The following is an 18,941-nucleotide window of genomic DNA, read 5'->3' as shown; positions in this document are numbered from 1 at the left end:
CCTTAAGCACTAGGCCAAGCTGATAGAAAGTACACACTAATTAGTGTTTGTGATATGGTCATTCATTCCCTAGTCATCTCATGGTTGGATTTATATTTATGTTTCATATTTCTAGACCGCCTGTCTCCCTCAAAGACAAATTATTGTAATGTGTTGTAACTGGGGCTACCCTTGAAGGGGCCACTTTTATACAGTTGTGTGATGTGTGAGCTGCATTAATTGCCAGTTTGCTTCCAAGTCCAGTTCAAGATGTTGTTATTATTTTTTAAGCCCTATATGGCATGGGTCCAGGGTATCTGAGGAGCCTCTGACCCCAATAGGACTAGCCTCCCTCCCTCATGCCAGCAGAAGAGGCCAATTACAGTCTCCATTTGCTAAGGAATTTCAGCAGGCAGTGTCAAGGAGAAGAGCCTTTTCGCTATGGCCCTTCCCTTATGGATCACTCTACTATCAGAGGTTAGAACTCTGATATTAACATTTGGTTTTGCTAGTGGGCTTGGGGCTACGAGGGGGATACTCACCACTGGAGGTGGTTGACGGGGTAAGAAAAGAGAATTGAACAATGAAAGACAGATCTGTCCCACACACCCATCTGTCACCTTCTAGCTAAGTAAGTGGAAGAACTTCATGTCCGTCTATGAACATTTTATGAAATTCTTTTTTTTAAAGTAGGGTTTCTACAACAAATTAAATTTCTTCAAACCAAGCAAAAACCAGAATGGAAAAAGCAAATTCAAGCTTGTTCTACACTAGGCCCAGGGTGTTATATCAGCTGCAGTTGGATTCTTCAGATGGAAGATGCCAAGGTCTGCATGTAAGACATATGTTGTTGTGCTAGTTCAAGAGAAAGGTGAGCTACAGACCTCATACGTATGTTTTGTTCTGTCCTTTAAGTAATCCATTTCATTCACAGGAAAGGATGTTGTTGGTGAAACTATATGCATAGAATAGAAACTGATATTTTTAGAACTTCCTTCCCCACCCCCAAGAAGTTCTTATGTGAGCAATGACTGGCAAGTACAAAAAAAACCTTTTCAAGATCAGCCAGCTGCTTATTCACACCCACCTTTGACCACCTCTGGAGACTGCATCCAAATAGAAGGATTTCCTGAAATGAATGAACAAGATAAGCATATATTTTAATGTTAATGAAGGACTTCCAGGCAGCTACACAACATATATCAACTGTCGAACAAACACACGTCATAATGAAATCTGTTCTTTGAACTTAAGGTAACATTTAAAATGTCACTGGCAGATCTTTTGAGTAAGGAAAAAGAGAATACGGTAATTGCAGAGGTGGTATTCAGCAGGTTCTGACCAGTTCTGAAGAACAGGTAGCGGAAATTTTGAGTAGTTCGGAGAACTGGCAAATACCATCTCTGACTGGCTCCACCCCCATCTGTTTTCTGCCTCCTGAGTCCCAGCTGATTGGCTGGGTCTTCTTTTGTTGCCCTGCAAAGGAGAACAGAGCTGGAAAACAGGTTAGTGGGGTGAGGAGTGAATGGGATTTTACAGTTAACTTCCTCCAGGAGTGGGGAGGGAATGGAATGGAGATTTTGCAGTATCCTTCCTCTGCTATGCCCACCAACCCACGCCCACAGAACTGGTAGTAAATATTTTTGAATCCCACCACTGAGTAGTTGAGTGAGCTGGCCCCGCTCAACATCATTTCTTCCTTTTTCAAATGACAAAGTGATGCTTCTTGACCATATCAGGAATAGAAATGGTCTGGATAGGCAGTTGTGTCTTCCATCAATACTGCCATGAACTGAGGGCCTGCTCCACACTGGAAGGCAGCTGATTTACAAAGTTCAGGACAGGGTATGTCATACAGACAAAGGAGTGGACTCTCAAGGAAGAGTCAGGACACTATTACTGCTCTATTCCAACATGTTGTCATCTTTGGCAGCTCATTCACTCATCTACTGGTAGAGTTGGAAACAAGGAACACCATTATTTCAATGAAAGAGGTGGTGTTTAATGGATTTTAGAATCTTATCCCAATGCGTTTGGGGGACAAGAAGCTGAAAAAGTGCACACTTTTCTATTTTTTTCTTTTTGTAAGTCAATCTCTTTTATAAGTCTTTGGATCAATAGAGAGGTGGAAGTGGGATATATCTATATATAAATTACACATTGATTTTTATGCCAAGCTATGTTCCACTACTTATTCAGAAGTTGTGGGTGCTTCATCACTGGAAGCTTTTAAGAAGAGATTGGACTGCCATCTGTGAAGATGGTGTAGGGTCTCCTGCTTAGGCAGAGGGTTGGACTAGATGATCTACAAGATTCCTTCTGACTCTTTTATTCTGTTGTATTCTGTTATATTAGTCTGCAACTTCCAGTGTAGCCCTCAATTAAGTACATATCACAACAGTAAACGTGTGATCAACTTCCTATATTAATAAGCATTTCTCCCACAGTGGATTTTACATATCTTATGTTGCCTTTAGCAACATAACATTGAGTTCAGTAGTGCCTACTTGGCAGTTCCAGCCCAAATCTTTCCTATGAGTTGAACCATATCACTGATGATTCCATGAATTGAACTAGACATCATCGGAATGTAATGCAAATCTCATATCCTACCACAACGATTTTTTTCCTGGTCTCTAGAAAGATAATATAGGGTGTTATGAAATTAGATATAAATATTTTTATTTATTTATTTATCCTATCTCTCATCATATTTTATGTCTCTGGGCTGTTTATAAATAAACAGTAAAAACATCTAAAAACCAGATTAAAACAAAGCTAAAAAGAACAATTGCAGAGTTAAAAAGCAAAGGAAACATCTTTAGCCCACAAGCCATCCCCAGGGTTGGATAGCACTCTTGGACTCTCAGGCCAGTTGGCAGAGTCAGGTTTTAATGCTCTTCCAGAAGGTTAGGAGAGTGGAGAGTCCGCCTAGAATCCGGGGGCAAGTTCTTACATAGGACAGAGGCAACAGTAGAGAAAATTATGTTTCCTTTTTCAAATTGAACAGTATCCATTCTACCAACAACTGTTGTTGCCCTACATTTGTTCAGAATGCATTTTCTCCACATTTTATGAAGAACCTAAAGTAAGGCTAAGTGAATGTTTGAATAATATATTGCAGGTATCTCTACCACAGCAGCCAATTTCCACTCTACTAAAAGCATAAGCTAATTCTATAAGAGAATCACGAAGCTGCCTTCTACTCAATCTTTTCCCAACGCTTGAAATGTAGGAGCTTTCCCATGCCGATCAGAGACAGTATAAGTAGAAGATCTTGTAACTCAAATCATGTATCCTAATTCTGGCAATGGATGCTGTACAACCTAACATTTTGGAGACCTGAGAAATGTTACATTACCTCCATGTTGGGAATATCTTGCTGATATATCTCAAGCTTTCCTACAGCCTTGTCTGAAGGCTGTAGGAAGGCTTCACTACCCTATTAAAAGCTTCCACGCTCAAAATAGTTTCCAGAATCATTGTGCAATGCCATCACTTGGTAGTCAGCAGGGGGAAATGACGAGTTAGGTATACATATAACCATGATCTCTGCTACTGCCAAACAGGTGTTGGGTCAGTTCCCAGTTGATTAAGCTGGTCAGCAGCTGATGGATTCCTATTTTAAGGACACTATGCCCTGTGCTCTTTTCAGAAAATCCTTGTAAGCCTCATATCTTCTGAGCAAAGTTGATTAGAGAGATTTACTGGTTAATAAGGGAGCTGAGTTGGAGTGCAACTTATCATGTTTTCTGTAAGCAGGAAGGCTAATTCATTTTCTGGGAGCACAAGTAGAGCAACTTATATGTGAATGTTTAGACATAGTCTTTGACAGGAAAAAAAATTAAAGTATGTTATGATGCCATGAACTCTCTAGTCATGTTGTTGCCTGCTTGCATATCTTTGACCTGTCCCAATGAATCATCACTGCCTCTGGAGATAATGAAAGTGAGGGAAATATCCTAGCACTACCTGTTCTAGGAAACACAGAGTTGCTGTACAAACACCTCTGTCGCTGGAATTAGATGGGAAAAGAATGAAATTCTTATATTTTGCTTATAACTGTTACCATATTTCCTAGTCGATGGCCACAGTTGTGTTTCAAACAGTGGTGGGATTCAATTTTTTTTACTACCGGTTCTGTGGGTGTGGCTTGGTGGGCGTGGCTTGGCTTGGCTTGGCTTGGTGGGTGTGGCAGGGGAAGGATACTGCAAAATCCCATTCCCTCCCCACCCCACTAACCTGCTTTCCAGCTCTGTTCTCCTGTTCAGGGCAACAAAAGAAGACCCAGCCGATCAGCTGGGACTCAGGAGGCAGAGAAGAGATGGGGGCGGGGCCAGTCAGAGGTGGTATTTGCCAGTTCTCTGAACTACTCAAAATGTCTGCTACCAGTTCTCCAGAGCTGGCCAGAACCTGCTGAATACCACCTCTGCACCACCGCGGCTCATAATAATATATTTTATGTAATTTTATCACATTGAAAAAAAACTTATATAATAATTACAGGTCTATAAATTTCATTGTTGTGCTCTCTAGCCCAAAGGGTGGATTTGATCTGATGTTATGAAAGTGCAGCAAATTCTTTAATTCATTCACAAGATGATTTGCACTTGTCAGTCTTGGGTATTATGCAGTTTAATGCGGATGAAGGGAGAACATTTCCTTTCTCCCACTAGGAGAAAAGGGATCTTGGATCAGCTCTTTCTGTAGGCTACACTGAAAAGCAGCCCCAAACTAACTCAGTAGTAACTGACCTCATCATTTACATCGTTACTACTTCGGTGAGTTTATCTACTACTGTTGGGCTGTACCCTCAAACATAATGTAACATAATTGTTTGAAGAATGGATGCAAATCAGAGTTTGACAATCGCTAAGAGACTGAAGACCATCTAGTGATATGTTTGGAGAAGGCAGGTGTGATTTTAGAACTCTTTGTAGAAAGGATTTTGAGGTGGAGTTTTGTTCATTTTAAAAATGTAAATTAGTTACAGTCTAGTATCATTAATTAAACAAATTTTATAGTGCAGCAATTCAACTGGATATGTTTAGTTTTGAGAAATAACTGAAGGAACCCATTTTCTTATTTAATAATAATTTGATTACAATTTACACCCTGCAACAATATCTAAACACCATCAAACATCCACTTGGGCTCCCCCAGATCCTTGAAAATGACTCAATAGGTAGAAAAAAATGCCAAATCCAGTCTGAACACCTGGCTGACTATATTAATGGACCATAAAAACTAATACAAACTAAAAACAAAAAATAGGTGCAGAAAAGAAAAAAAGTAGAGAAAACAAAAGGAAAAAATAAGAATATAGTAAAAAAGAAAAGAAATTATATAAAGAAATGGCTTCCTCCTTTGTCACAAGTAAACAATTCTAGTAATTTATCTCCTTCTCTTAAAATATCCTATGTCTTATCTGCAAGCAAACCCTTCAGAACCCTCATTGTTTCAATCCTGATCAACAAAAGTCCATTAAAGACTACCAGTGATAACAACGTACGGTATACATTTCAATCTCTATCAATTTTTGTCTCTTTACAAACCAAATGCCCTTTTTGAAGGCACCAACTATGATTTCAGCAAGATGTTTATTATCTTGTCTTTCCCTCAGGTGCAATTGTATGGAGCACTTGTGGGCTCATTATTTCTTCTCCTGAAATCCCATGGGAGCAATTTTCTAATACTTGAATCAGGATATCACACAGAGGAAAGCCTGCTCTTCATCGTTCCAGATGCAGAGCATGCTGTAGAATAGTGGTGCTAACATAAAAAGGCAAATTGGAGTTTAATGTTAGGGGAAAAATATCATTCTAATGATCAGAGTAGTTTAACAATAGAAGCAGTCTGAGCACCTCTTCTACTGCAGGTCTTTAAACATCTATCTGAGAGGCTTTAATTTGAATCCTTGATCTGAAGATGGCACCAGACCTTGAAACATACTCAGATGAATGGTGGGACAGAAGTAACTTTTTTAAAAATGCAAATGTTTCTTGAAACGCATGTCTTTATGTTTTACTAAAACAGGGCATGTTACTAGCTGCAACACCATGGGGGTGAGAGAACAGTCAGCTCTATATCAGAGGTGGTATTCAGCAAGTTCTGGCCAGTTCTGGAGAACCAGTAGCGGAAATTTTGAGTAGTTCAGAGAACCAGCAAATACTACCTCTGACTGGCCCCGCCCCATCTATTCTCTGCCTCCTGAGTCCCAGACGATCGGCCGGGTCTTCTTTTGTTGCCCTGCACAGGAGAATGGAGCTGGAAAGCAGGTTAGTGGGGTGGAGAGGGAATGGGATTTTGCAGTTATCTTCTCCCAGGAGTGGGGAGGGAATGGGGATTTTACAGTATCCTTCCCCTGCCAAGCCACACCACGCCCACCAAGCCATGCCCACAAAACCGGTAGTAAAAAAAAAATCAAATCCCATCACTACTCCATATCACTTGATTCTGCAAAAACTCAGAATAAAGTAATAAATTAAAAGTAATTTATTCTCTGAAACTGCAAAATAATTATGAGCAGTGCTCTGCATTATCAATGTACCAACTACGAAATAGGTGTTTATGAAACTGCCGCTTGGGTCAGAACTGTGGGCTTTAACGGATGTAGATTCAGCAGAGAGACAGATGTTTTGAAAGGCCTGGATTTAACCCTGTGAAATATTTTTGACATCCATAGAAAACCACAAGGATGTCATCAAGCAATGCTACCATTATGTACTTGTGTTCCAACTTCTGTGTGTTTCTGTACATTTAAAAAATAAATGCATGTAAGTCAAAACACCCATATCAAGCCATATAAGGACAGCCTCTGAGAGCATCTTTCATCCATACCATAGCATGCTAATTATATGGCATTCACAGCAATAGAGACTGATAAAAGACATTCTTTAGAACAAAATGGACATTGTTTTTCTCCCATAGTTGGCAATGTTCTTGAAAGCAACAGTGTGCTACAAGCTGACTTGGCATTTAAAGACAGCAGATGGTAGAAAGGAAAATGATTGGAAGTAAGACAATGTAAACTGAAATAAAATGGGCTACAAATGCCACAAACAGGGTATTGGGAGAGCATGCAATCCTGTATCCATATATTGGCTACTCTGTGGTAAACCCAGAATGGATAGTCATAAACAAAATAGGGTTACTACTTGCAAAAATCCCGATGACCTCTGGAGTTTGCTTTTTTTATATTTCTTTGCTACCATAGTTATCCAGGTTTTTAAACCCCAGATTATGTAGCCCTAGCAGAAATTGAAAGAGATAGATAGATGTATCAGATAATATTTGAGTGAATAGATTTCATGTATTAATGTGATTAATAACATTTTATTAATTAGTAAGTACCTAATTTACTAGATACTTTGCAGATGGTTTCAAAGTGTGAGTTTGTGTGTGTATATATTATTGGGGTATTGAGTGTATGTTAACGAAAAAATGAATTTCAACAACTGTGGAATCAGGCTGTAGAATAATAGTTACAGATAATCAGAGTTGGAAGAGACCTTATAGGTCATCTAGTCCAACCCCGCACCCAAGCAGGAGACCCTATACCATTTCTGACAAATGGCAGTCCAATCTCTTCTTGAAAGTCTTAAGTGATGGCACTCCCACAACTTCCAAGGGCAAGCTGTTCCATTGGTTGATTGTTCTCACTGTCAGAAAGTTTCTCCTTATTTCCAGGTTAAATCTCTCCTTGTTCAGTTTCCATCCATTATTCCTTGTCTGGCCTACAGGCTGTTTAGAAAATTAACAAAAATGAAAGGGATCTGAATACATTCTGAATCCCCCCCACCTCTGTGTGTGTGTGTGTGTGTGTGTGCGCGCGCGTGCGCTATAATATGTATCTATTTCATGTATTCATAACTATGTTGACACAATAAATAAATAAATAAAATAAATAAATAAATACATGGAGTGTGGGCTTTCTGATAAAATTGCTCTTCTAAACTCTTACTTTCATATGAGTATGGGTATAATTGTATAATTTCAACTTACATAGATACTCTCTGGAAATAATGCTATTTTTTTTGGTACTATCTACTCAGTTCCAAGCCACCTGTCTGTTTTGTGGAAATATTTGACATATTCTGCCAAGGGATTTTCTTTAAAAACAGGCTTGTTTCAACTCCAAATTATATATTTATCTATATAGAGTTCATCAAAAGTCTAACAAAACCATTTTATCAACTTGAGGCATTTATCTGGTTTAATGTATTTTTTTTAATAAATTTTATTAATTTTCAATAAACAAACATACACAAACAAAACACAAAACATAAAAACATAAAACTTCTTTTTGGAAAGCGGCCTGGTCCCAGGTTACATCTTTTGGTACAGACATAAATCAAGTTCATGCTCACTTTATATACCATTTCATATCTTATTTACCATTCTATATTTTCTATATGGCTTCTCCCCTCTTTTCACTCTCTTAATTGTATTTTATTTATTTCATCTCAGTTTAGATCATTATGCTTATATCTTTTGTCCATTCTGTTTCAATCATCTATTTTTCTTCTCTCATTAACACCATATTTCTCCTATAATCACTAATTGAAGTATGACACCTTTATATCTTTCCCCTAAATTTAACATTTGAAATAATATATAATTCTCATTCTGATTCTGCTTAGCACATTCTAAAACTACCTACTACATTTTAAAATAGAAAAATAATAAGTTTATAATATAATTGAAACAATAATCCATAGTATATTAAACTCTATCATTAAATCTTAAGCATTTTACACATTCCCTTTGGTATTTTGTTAAGTCATATAAAGATCCAGTTTTCTAACATTGTTTCAAGTAAAGATACAACAATACAATCTTATGTACTTTTGCAGAATCTCTTTTATAATTCTAGTCTTTTTACCCCCCTGTCTCTTAATCTCCACCCTCTTAGTCTCCACTCTTTTCCATATAAACACAAGCTGTTTCATTTAGCCCTTTCTTCTTTTTAAACTTTCTCTTCCTGGGGTCTATCTTTCCCCTAAATTTAACACTTAAGATAATATATAATTTCCATTCTGATTCTGCTTAGTACATTCTACGTGCTACATTTTAAAATAAGAAAATAATAAATTTATAGTATAGTTGAAAGAATAATACATAACAAATTAAACTATCATTAAATCTTAAACATTTTACATATTCCCTTTAATATTTTATTAAATCATATAATATTCCAATTTTCTAACTCTATTTCAAATACAATACTACAATACAATCTTATGTACTTTTGCAGAATCTCTTTTTTAATTGTATTTTACCCTTTGTCTCTGAAAAAGATCTGTTTTTTTACATCTTGTTTCAAGCTTTTGTAACTTCTCTTCCCTTTTTCCCTTCCTTTCTTGTCCAATCTAGCCTTTTTACCCCCCATCTCTTAAGCTCCGCCCTCTTAGTCTCCCCTCTCTGTTGTATTCCTCTTTTCTGTTGCTTTCTGACATTGTATAGATTTTTCACCTTATTTTTCCCTTTTTTGGTTGTTCTTTTAAGTCTTGAATTCTCCATTCTCTTTCCCCTCTTTCCCTTCTCTTCCTCAACTAAAGTTATTTGTTCATTAAAGATGGCTTCTTCTTCTTCATCCCAGCCTTCTTGTTGTTGTAATTCCTGGTAGGTAGAAATTGCCATTTCCAAAAAGTGAAAAACAAATCCAGAAAAGCCCTTCCCTTCTTGTTCCTCTTCTCTTAACTTTTGAAATTCCATTTTCAATTCTTCATCAGCCATTGTGAGATTTTTTAAACAACCCAAAAGTTTTTAGTCTTTCAAAAAATAGTTTCCAAAAGTCCCAAAGTCACCAAGCAATCCAAATCAACACAAGCTGTTTCATTTAGCACTTTCTTCTTTTTATACTTTCTATTCTTGGGGTAGAATTCAATTGCAAAGTTCCAAAATGTATTTTTTAGAAGTCTTATTACAGTTTGTCTCTAATCTTATAAGCTCCAAGCAGTCTCCTCCAGCAAAGTCTTAATATAAGTTCTTTACCTCTCCCTTCCCACTTACAGCAGAAAAAGAATTTTTAAATTTTTTGATTCCAATGTTCAGAAATCTTTAATGTCCCCTTGGCTTTAATTTTCAAATTTAATTACCTTCTGTTGCCAAGACAGGTTTTTCCGATTTCCTTCTGCTATTTCTGTAGGGAAAGAGAGTGAGAAAAAACAAACTTTCCCTTTTCACTTTCTTCCGCCGCTTTTTACGATCTTCTTAGGGAACAATGTATCTTTAAGAAAGTTGAATTTCCAGGGTATTTAGATATTACTTGTTATCCCAGTTCAGCCAAAAACTTCCTCCTGCACAGTCTTGTCCGGTTGAAAGTTTCTTTGTGGTGGCCATTGCTGACCGCCGCTCCACCGCTTTTGGAGAAAGGAGTTAAGCCAGATGAGGAGGGGGGTTGTGATCCTCCCAGACCCCTCCTGGGCCTCCTCTATCTTCAGTCACCTCTACGGGGTGACTATTAACCCCCAAATCCAGCTGGATCGGGGGCACGCCAGCGACAAGAGCAGCAGGAACTGCACACGATCGTGGATTCCTGCTGCCGCCGAAGCCTTTCAAACCAGAAGATCCTGGTTTAATGTATTATGATGGTTTTGAATGAATTGGATTAGAAGCCCATTTTTTGGCCTGTGGTGTGTGGATGTAAAACCTGGACCCTAAATTCATCTAGCCAAGAAATTAATCAGATATATAAAATAAAACAACCTTTTTAAGATTCAGGAAATGTCAAGAATTTCAGGATTTATGACAAAATGTTATTGTGTGGTTAATTCAAAACATTTGCAGAGTGCCAGGATGAGTGGGACTCTAGCTTTATGTTGAAGAAGCAGCTTGCATTTAACTACACAATCAAAACTGCTTCCAAATGTGTACTGTTTTTTTGACATCTCTGACAAAGGGATTGTTTGGTTTAGAAAAAAATGTAAAATGATAAGGAATGCAAAACAACAAATACATTATTTGAATAGTATAGGGCAAAAAATAAAGAGGAACAACAGGATATTCTTCAAAGATACAAAGCAGAAAACAAATCACAGAATTGGTTGGCCATAAGGCAGGGCTGTCAAACTCATGACTCGTGGGCTGGATGTTTCACATGCCTATGCCCAGTTTTGCAAAGGGGAAAAAAGCCGTGATATGTCACATGACACCATGCGAGTTTGAAACCACTGCCATAAGGCAGCAAACAAGTAAGGGATCCTGAAGGAGAATGGGGAGATTTCAGAGAGATTGATTAAATTCTGTGCACCTTTACTACAGAAAATATAGACAGATATCTGAACTGGTATTGACTCTCTCTGGGTGAGAATCAGAACAATTAAAGCAATTTAGAGGAAGATGAAAAGTTGTTCTAGAAATCAGCAGTGAATTACTGCACTCTGATGGATCCGCCCATGATTTTTTTAAAGATATGAAATCAGGTATGAAATTGCTGACTTCCTAATGTCTTGATTTCCTTATAATTTATCATTTAAATCAGGCTCAATGCCAGAAGACTGGAAAGTAGCAAAAGTGACATCGGTTTTGCGAAAAGCAACCTAGGGGAGTTTCTGTAAATTATAGGCAAATGGCTTAACTAATTGGAAGAGATGGCAATCAAACAAAGATCACTAGACAGTAGAGGCATAAGTCTTGCTGAAGGAGGTTCCAAAAAATCCTGTATCACTAACCTTTTAGAATTATTTGCAAAAGTCAACAGACTTATAGATGGAAGCAATTAGCACTGTGAAATTGGATTTTTAAAAGTATTCAACACAGCTCCTCCGCAGATTTTTATAAGTTGCCTACTAGTTAAATTCTTTTATAAATTATTTAAAATATAGGCATTTTTCCTGCTAGTATGAAGTGCCATCTCTCAAAAACCAGTGCTGACTGTGCTAAATAAAGTTGATAAATGGGAAACAAGAGGCCTAGGGTTAGGTAGAATCACTAGTAAAAACAGATCAAATGTAACAAGCCAGTTAGCATGAAAAATAGATTGCAACTAGTGCATAACAATGACTGAATGGAAGAAAAAAAAGAAATTTAGCTATTAAAATTTGTCCAATTTCTTTAAGAACAGAAGACACTCCTATTCTCATGGCTTTTTTGCGCACCCATGGCTATTCTGTTTATTTAGGTAGGGAAATATCTCCGAAAGCAAAAATTGATGGACTTAGTAGAGATGGCTTATATTGACTGCTCTAATTAAAGAAAAGAATATGTCTAACTTTTTTTCCATTTGGAAACTGCTTCTGGACTTTATGCCTGAGGTAAAAAAAGAAAAAGAAAGTTTGATTTGGGTTTTGCTGATTAGGTAGGTTGTTATAGAAATAGCTAATATGCAATACTATGTAAAAGTAAAAAGTTGAGGCTTTATATTATTATTGTATTCTACTGTACTAAAAAGAGTTGGAAGCGAATGCTTTTCTTTCTTTTCCACCCTTTCCTCTTCTATTTTTCCTCACTTTTCTATTAGTGAGACCCTCAAAAAGTGATTAGTGAGGAATTTAAAGGACAAAACACAACAAAAGAAAATGGAAAGAAATGTGGACATGTAAGAGTGCAGTTGGCTTGTGAGGTTAGAAAAAAATATGTGTAATGAAAGATCCTGGGTGTGAGCTATATTTCCTTTTAATTTTTTTCCTTATCGTAAGGCCCCAATTTCTTTGGTTTACTATTCATTAGTTCTCTTCTGTACTTTGCAGAAACTTGGTTACCCCCAAAGAAAAGAGAGAGATGGGAATTGTGTATGATGAAATTATTTTTTTTAACTAAAGAATGGAATATATTGAATAGTTTTATGAGAGGAGTACACTGATCTTTAAAAAAGAGGAAGAAGAAGGTCAGTCAGGATGGGCAAAGCAATCAGACAGACCCGATGAATATAAAAGTTTGTTTGCCACTCAATCTGAGTCTTCCATGTGCTTCAGATTTCTCAATGCTTCCTGTTCAGTAGCCAGATGGAAAGGAAGTTGCACGTGCTTCCTGGATTCAGAAGTGGCATGATGAAAAGGGCAGCCAGTAAAAGCAAATACAAAATACAATGACTTCAGCCATATGCAGCTTTGTTTCATCCCATTCAAAAACCATTATTGTTTCTGAAGATTGATCTCATTTCAGACTAAAGAAATAACACTTAAAAGGTGATGGAATCGCTTTTCTCACTCATCCATCAAAATACATTTTATGATTTGTTTCCGCATAGAAGAGAGGAGACACAGTGCTTCCCCTTGTCCTCAGTTCACACAAAGCACATTTTTAAAATGGCATTATAAGAATCTAAGGGTGAATGGAGATAGATTCCCTTCTGTTCCTCCCTAATTCCCTCTGTTGATGGGAGAGGTCTGGAAAGGAAATATATTGATGGCTGAATGTGGCAAAAGAAGGGCTGTCAAACTTCCAGCCCACAGGCCGGATGTGTCATGTGCTGGCCACGCCCACGCCCGGTTTAGCGAAGAGGGGGAAAGTCCCGATACATCACGTGATGCTGCCGTGACAATGTGAGTTTGACATCCCTGGGTTAAAGGTGTTGTTTGGTTGAATATGGAAGAATCTAAGCAAACCACATTGAAGTCACTGCTCCCCCATCTCTTTCTCTTTTTCTCCTTCAATATTTTACCTTAAAGCTGGCCTTTAGTCTCCTTTTCTGAAAAAAATTCCATTATTTCCAGCTAACCACATGGGTTCCCCTTAAAAGGCCTAGACTAAAATTATGTCTGTCGTGGCCTTTGAAAAAGAGATTATTTTCTGAGCTAGCTTTCTGGACTAGCAGCAGCCTGTCCTCCATTCACTAGTGATTCAGAAATAGAAAAGAGAAAGAGTAAATTGTCCCACTCCAGTTACTTATGATTTAGAAAGACTTCAGACATGTGTAGAGGAATGTGTTTTCACAAATGTGGTGACAATTGTTAGCCACTGTGGAGAATGGAATAGCTGGTTGTAGAAACAGTGTTTTCCCACTGGAATAATTATCTGCCTGATGGAAAAAAGAGCATCATAAAGCTGGCTCCAATTTGCATTCAGAAAGAATTTAAGCAACATATTAAGTTAATTTGTAAGAAAATAGCAAGTCATAAAAACTGCAGCAACTATTTTTTTTCTCCAAATATTAAATTCAGCACGTTTCAAAGATAATTTGGCTCGAACCATTCTACATCTTCTACAGTGTAAAAAGTCTGGAAGCAGTTTTTTTCCTTAACAGCTTTTTAAAAAGAGTGAGAGAAAGATGTTAGGCAAACTACAAAATAATGGCCACCTTGGCATACGAGAGTAGCAATAACTGCAAACTAGCTAAGAAATAATTACTTGAATAGCAATCCATCATGATTTTATATCTTTTGGCTTTAGAACTGAGTGCTAGATTAGTTTAAGCCAAGAACCTTTAGCTGACTTGGCTGTTGTTAAAAGAGCTAAGCAGGGTCATATATCTGGTTCATATTTGGATGGAGATCACCCAGGAACCCAAGGGCTATAAGTTAGACTGGGATATCTAAAAGCTTCCCTGAAGAAGGTAATTATATTATTTCCATACTGTGGCCAAGAAAATGTTATGAACTTGCCTACCTATCATCTGGAAGTTGAGCTTGAAGAAATTGACTCTTTTTACTTCCAGTTTAAGATTAGACGGATTTATCGATCAACATTTTTCTCCCTTATGGGATGACATTGCCCTCCTACTGTTAAGATTTGTGGTGTTAAATAGGCATTTGTTTTTTTTGATTTCTCAGGTGCATTTTCTGTTTTTTATCTCATTTTTAAGCATCTTACTGAATTATAACATGAAATCTGTATAGCGGATAAATCATTGCTTTTTTTCTTCTTCAACTTTTCCAGAGCAACCCACTGAATGCATGTGGAAGTCATATCTCAATATGGTCTTGGGAAACAGACAACATAGCCACAGGTTTGAACAGAAGATTAGTGTGGGACTTCCTGAAATTTTAAATATAGTTCATCTTTTGCCAAAAATGAACCTCTCCTTGCTGCCAATAATCTTTCCCTAAATATTTATTGAGGTTTAAAAGCTAATATATTCTGATTGGCTGAATTATGTATGAGTGCAAAAAAAGGGGGGGAAAGAGAGAGAGAGATATCCCTTTTTGAAAGCTGCATTTATTTATTTCTTCTTTAATAAAACTTCTTTCCAGAACTCATCTTGTTATATAATTGCATACTTATCTATGATAGGTTGGTCCGTGGTGGTGGGAGATTTGAAGAGCCATCATTGGCCACAAGCCACGAGCAGCTGGCTATAAAAATGGCTGCCGTGGTTTCTCCGTGTGCGATTACTAGAAAGAAAATAAAAAGGAAAAAGTCAACTGGGTCTCGAGTCTCTTTTCCCACAACGCAACACTGGCGATGAAGGTGGGATAGTGAGACAAAGGAGCCCAGTTGTGCACGTGGCAATGAGGACCGAACGAGACAAAATGGCCAGGAACAACTCGCCACCCGCACCATTCAACCCAACAACCAAAGACTGGGAATCCTACATCGACCAATTCCTCATGTTTCTAGAAGGGAGCGAACTCCAAGGAGTATCCAAAAATAGGAAGAGAGCCGTCTTCCTCACCCACTGTGGTTCCACAGTATTCAAAATGGCAAAGGCATTGGCAGCACCCAACGATGTAAAGACGATGGCGTGGACGGACCTAGAGAAATTACTGCAAGCCCACTATGCACCAACCGTTTCATGCCTCATCAAAAGACACAAATTTTATCAGAGCAACCAAAAGGAAGACAAGAGCATCAGAGATTTTGTTGCAGCACTAAGAGACATTGGCAGAGCATGCAAATTTCTAAACATGGATGAGGCCATGAGGGACCGTGTGGTCCTCAGATTAAAGGACCTTACACTACAGGGTCGACTACTAACAAGACCTAAGATAACATTGAAGGAAGCAATAGAAGCTACCACAGTGGAAGCCACACAGAAATCGGCAGCCACCATGCAACAAATGAATAAATTATCAAAAGAAACCCAAGAAGACACTAATCAAACACGCAATAAGACACCAGACGAAACAAAAAACCCACCACCATAACACACCACGAGGACATTAAATCCCTATCAGAAGACAAAGAGGAAGAAGAAGATGTAAATCAACTCCGGTTGGAAAAAGGTAGACAGGAGCGAAATGAAAGAAAGTCAGAATTCCGTTGTGCTGGGTGTGGAGGAAACCATCCATATTCTGAATGCCATTTCTTCGATGCTATTTGCAGGTATTGTGAACGGCGGGGACACATAGCGAGGGCATGCCGAACTAGAAATAACTATGGCCCTAAACAAAGATGGAATACCCCCCCCCCCCAGAGGGAGGGAAAAGCAAATAGGGAGCCTTTGGAGTCAAGAAAACAGAAACAAGCGGTGGAAAGAAGCAAACAGAAAAGAGGAAACACATCAAACAATATCCATTGGGCACTCAAACTCAATCAATGCAAAAAAGGTACATGTGCAAGTCACCATCGAAGGCCAGCCATGCAAGATGGAGGTGGACTCAGGCTCGTATTTATCAATGGTATCATGGAATACCCTAAAAAGACTAATACCTGATATAAACAAGGGAGAGCTTGAAATACAAAAACTCACACTAAAGGACTACCAGGGAAACAGAATTCCTGTAGTAGGTACCGGACATTTCAAAGTTGAATTCAAAAAACACACTAAAGTCCTTCCATTAACAATAGTCGATTGGGATTGACCCAGCCTAATGGGTCAAATGGTTTGCACCATTAGGAATAGGAGTAACCAGATTAAGCAGCATTACTGAGACAGACTGGCAAGAGGACATGATGAAAGAATTCCAGGACAACTTCAATGGAGAACTGGGCAAGTACCAAGGGTCCCCTATCTCATTTAATTTAAATCCAACTATAGCCCCTATAAGACTAAAGGCGAGGCGAGTTCCTTTCCCGTTAAAACCAAAAATTGATGAACAATTAGATAAACTTATCGCAAAAGGAGTATTAGAACCAATAGACCACGCAAGGTGGGAAACCCCAATTGTTACCCTTATTAAACCAGATGGGTCCGTACGTATCTGCGGGGACTACAAAGCAACCCTTAACCACGCGCTACAGCAAAGCGCATACCCAGTTCTGGTGGTACAGCACCTATTACATTCTTTAGTGGGAGGTAAAATCTTTGCGAAATTGGACCTTGCGCAAGCCTACCAACAATTACCAGTTGACCCAGAAACAGCGGAAGCACAAACAATTGTGACACACAGGGGGCATTCAAATGCAACAGACTGCAATTTGTAGTTAGCATAGCCCCAGGGGTATTCCAGAGTTTAATGGAACACCTATTGCAAGGAATAAAGGGGGTGGCACCATACTTTGACGATGTATTAGTATCAGCCAAGGACAAAGAACAACTGAAAGACCACCTAAGTGATGTCTTTAAAAAATTTAAAGAGGTGGGACTTAAAGTAAAAAAAGAGAAGTGCCAATTAGCCACTGACAAAGTCGAATTCCTGGGATACCTCATAGACAAAGAAGGGATCCACCCCACTGAAAACAAAATCAGAGCAATAAAGGAAGCTCCCGAACCCAAAAATAAAACAGACTTGCAAGCCTTCTTGGGACTTATTAATTTTTACAATGTATTCTTACCACAGAAAGCAACAATAGCGGAACCACTACACAGGTTGCTTGATAAGAAAGCTACCTGGACCTGGGGGCGACAAGAAGAAGCAGCATTCCAGGAAATAAAAAACTTACTTACATCAGACTGTGTGCTAATACAATACAGAGAGACCCTTCCAATAACATTAACATGCGATGCATCACCATTTGGCATAGGTGCCATACTTAGTCATGTATTACCCGATGGAAGAGAAGCACCTATCACATTCTATTCAAAAACTCTATCTAAATCAGAGCGGAATTACAGCCAACTAGATAGGGAGGCATTGGCCGCAATAACAGGAATAAAACGTTTCCACAAATATATCTATGGCAGACCTTTTTCACTTGTCACAGATCATAAACCTCTCCTAGGAATCCTTGCAGGAAACAAAGCTACACCTAACATACTGTCACCGCGGATGACGAGGTGGTCTGAATTCCTAGCTGCCTATAACTACAACTTGATCTACTGACCAGGAAAGAACATAACACACGCTGACGCCCTGAGCTGTTCCCCCCTACCTGATTTAGACGATGATCCTGCACCAACCACATCAACTCTTCTAATCGAGACGTTGGCAAACGTACCCATAACAGCAACAGACATTGCTATGGAAACCACGAGAGACAGAAACCTGGCACAGATTTTAAATTGGGTAGGTAAAGGGTGGCCAGAGACCGCAAGTGATGAGACTGTTAAAATGTTTCAGAATAGACAAACGGAACTATCATTCTTAAAGGGATGTATACTATGGGGGGATAGGGTGGTCATACCGAACATATTAAGGAAACGAATACTTGAATTATTGCATGAGGGTCACCCGGGTATTTTCAGAATGAAGTCCCTGGCTAGGAGTTATGTATGGTGGCCAGGGATGGATAAAGACATAGGAGAATGAGTAGCAACTTGCAAACGATGCCAGGAATCTAGACCTACACCCCCTTCTGCACCTATACATGAATGGGAAACTCCTAGAGGACCATGGTCTAGAATACACATTGATTTTGCAGGACCAACTAAAGGACACACATTCCTAATAGTGGTAGACACTTACTCAAATTGGCTAGAGGTAAGCATCATGCACTCAACCACAACAGAAGCTGTTATTAGACAACTAAGGAAACTTTTTACAACACATGGATTGCTGGATTTAGTTGTATCCAACAACGGACCACAATTCACAGCAATAATATTTGAAAGGTTCCTGGCAGAACAAGGAAAAAGGCATGCACTAACAGCGCTGGGACATCCGGCTATGAACGGATGGGCGGAACGCATGGTCCATTACACTAAGGAAGCACTACACAAATTGGGACTGGGGGATATACAGGAAAAAATAGACAAAGTA

The 18,941-nt window shown here is 38.6% G+C and overlaps 1 long non-coding RNA gene across 1 annotated transcript in view; it reads right to left on the bottom strand.

Annotated features, from left to right (window-relative positions):
- Window positions 1-3,405, bottom strand: part of LOC148127716 (uncharacterized) — a 35,878-nt gene extending 32,473 nt beyond the window's left edge. The window contains exons 1-2 of the long non-coding RNA XR_015744957.1: window positions 3,341-3,405; window positions 1,067-1,108 (exon numbers count right to left, since the gene is read on the bottom strand). This is a non-coding gene — a long non-coding RNA (uncharacterized LOC148127716). The remainder of the gene's footprint in view (window positions 1-1,066; window positions 1,109-3,340) is intronic.
- Window positions 3,406-18,941: the final 15,536 nt, after the last annotated feature.

This window comes from Pseudonaja textilis, chromosome 1 (assembly GCF_049901715.1).
Source record: "Pseudonaja textilis isolate UNSWEBS1 chromosome 1, rPseTex1.2, whole genome shotgun sequence".
NCBI lineage: Eukaryota > Metazoa > Chordata > Lepidosauria > Squamata > Elapidae > Pseudonaja > Pseudonaja textilis.
Note: the sequence above shows the minus strand (reverse complement) of the source record. Positions and strands in the feature narration are given on the sequence as shown.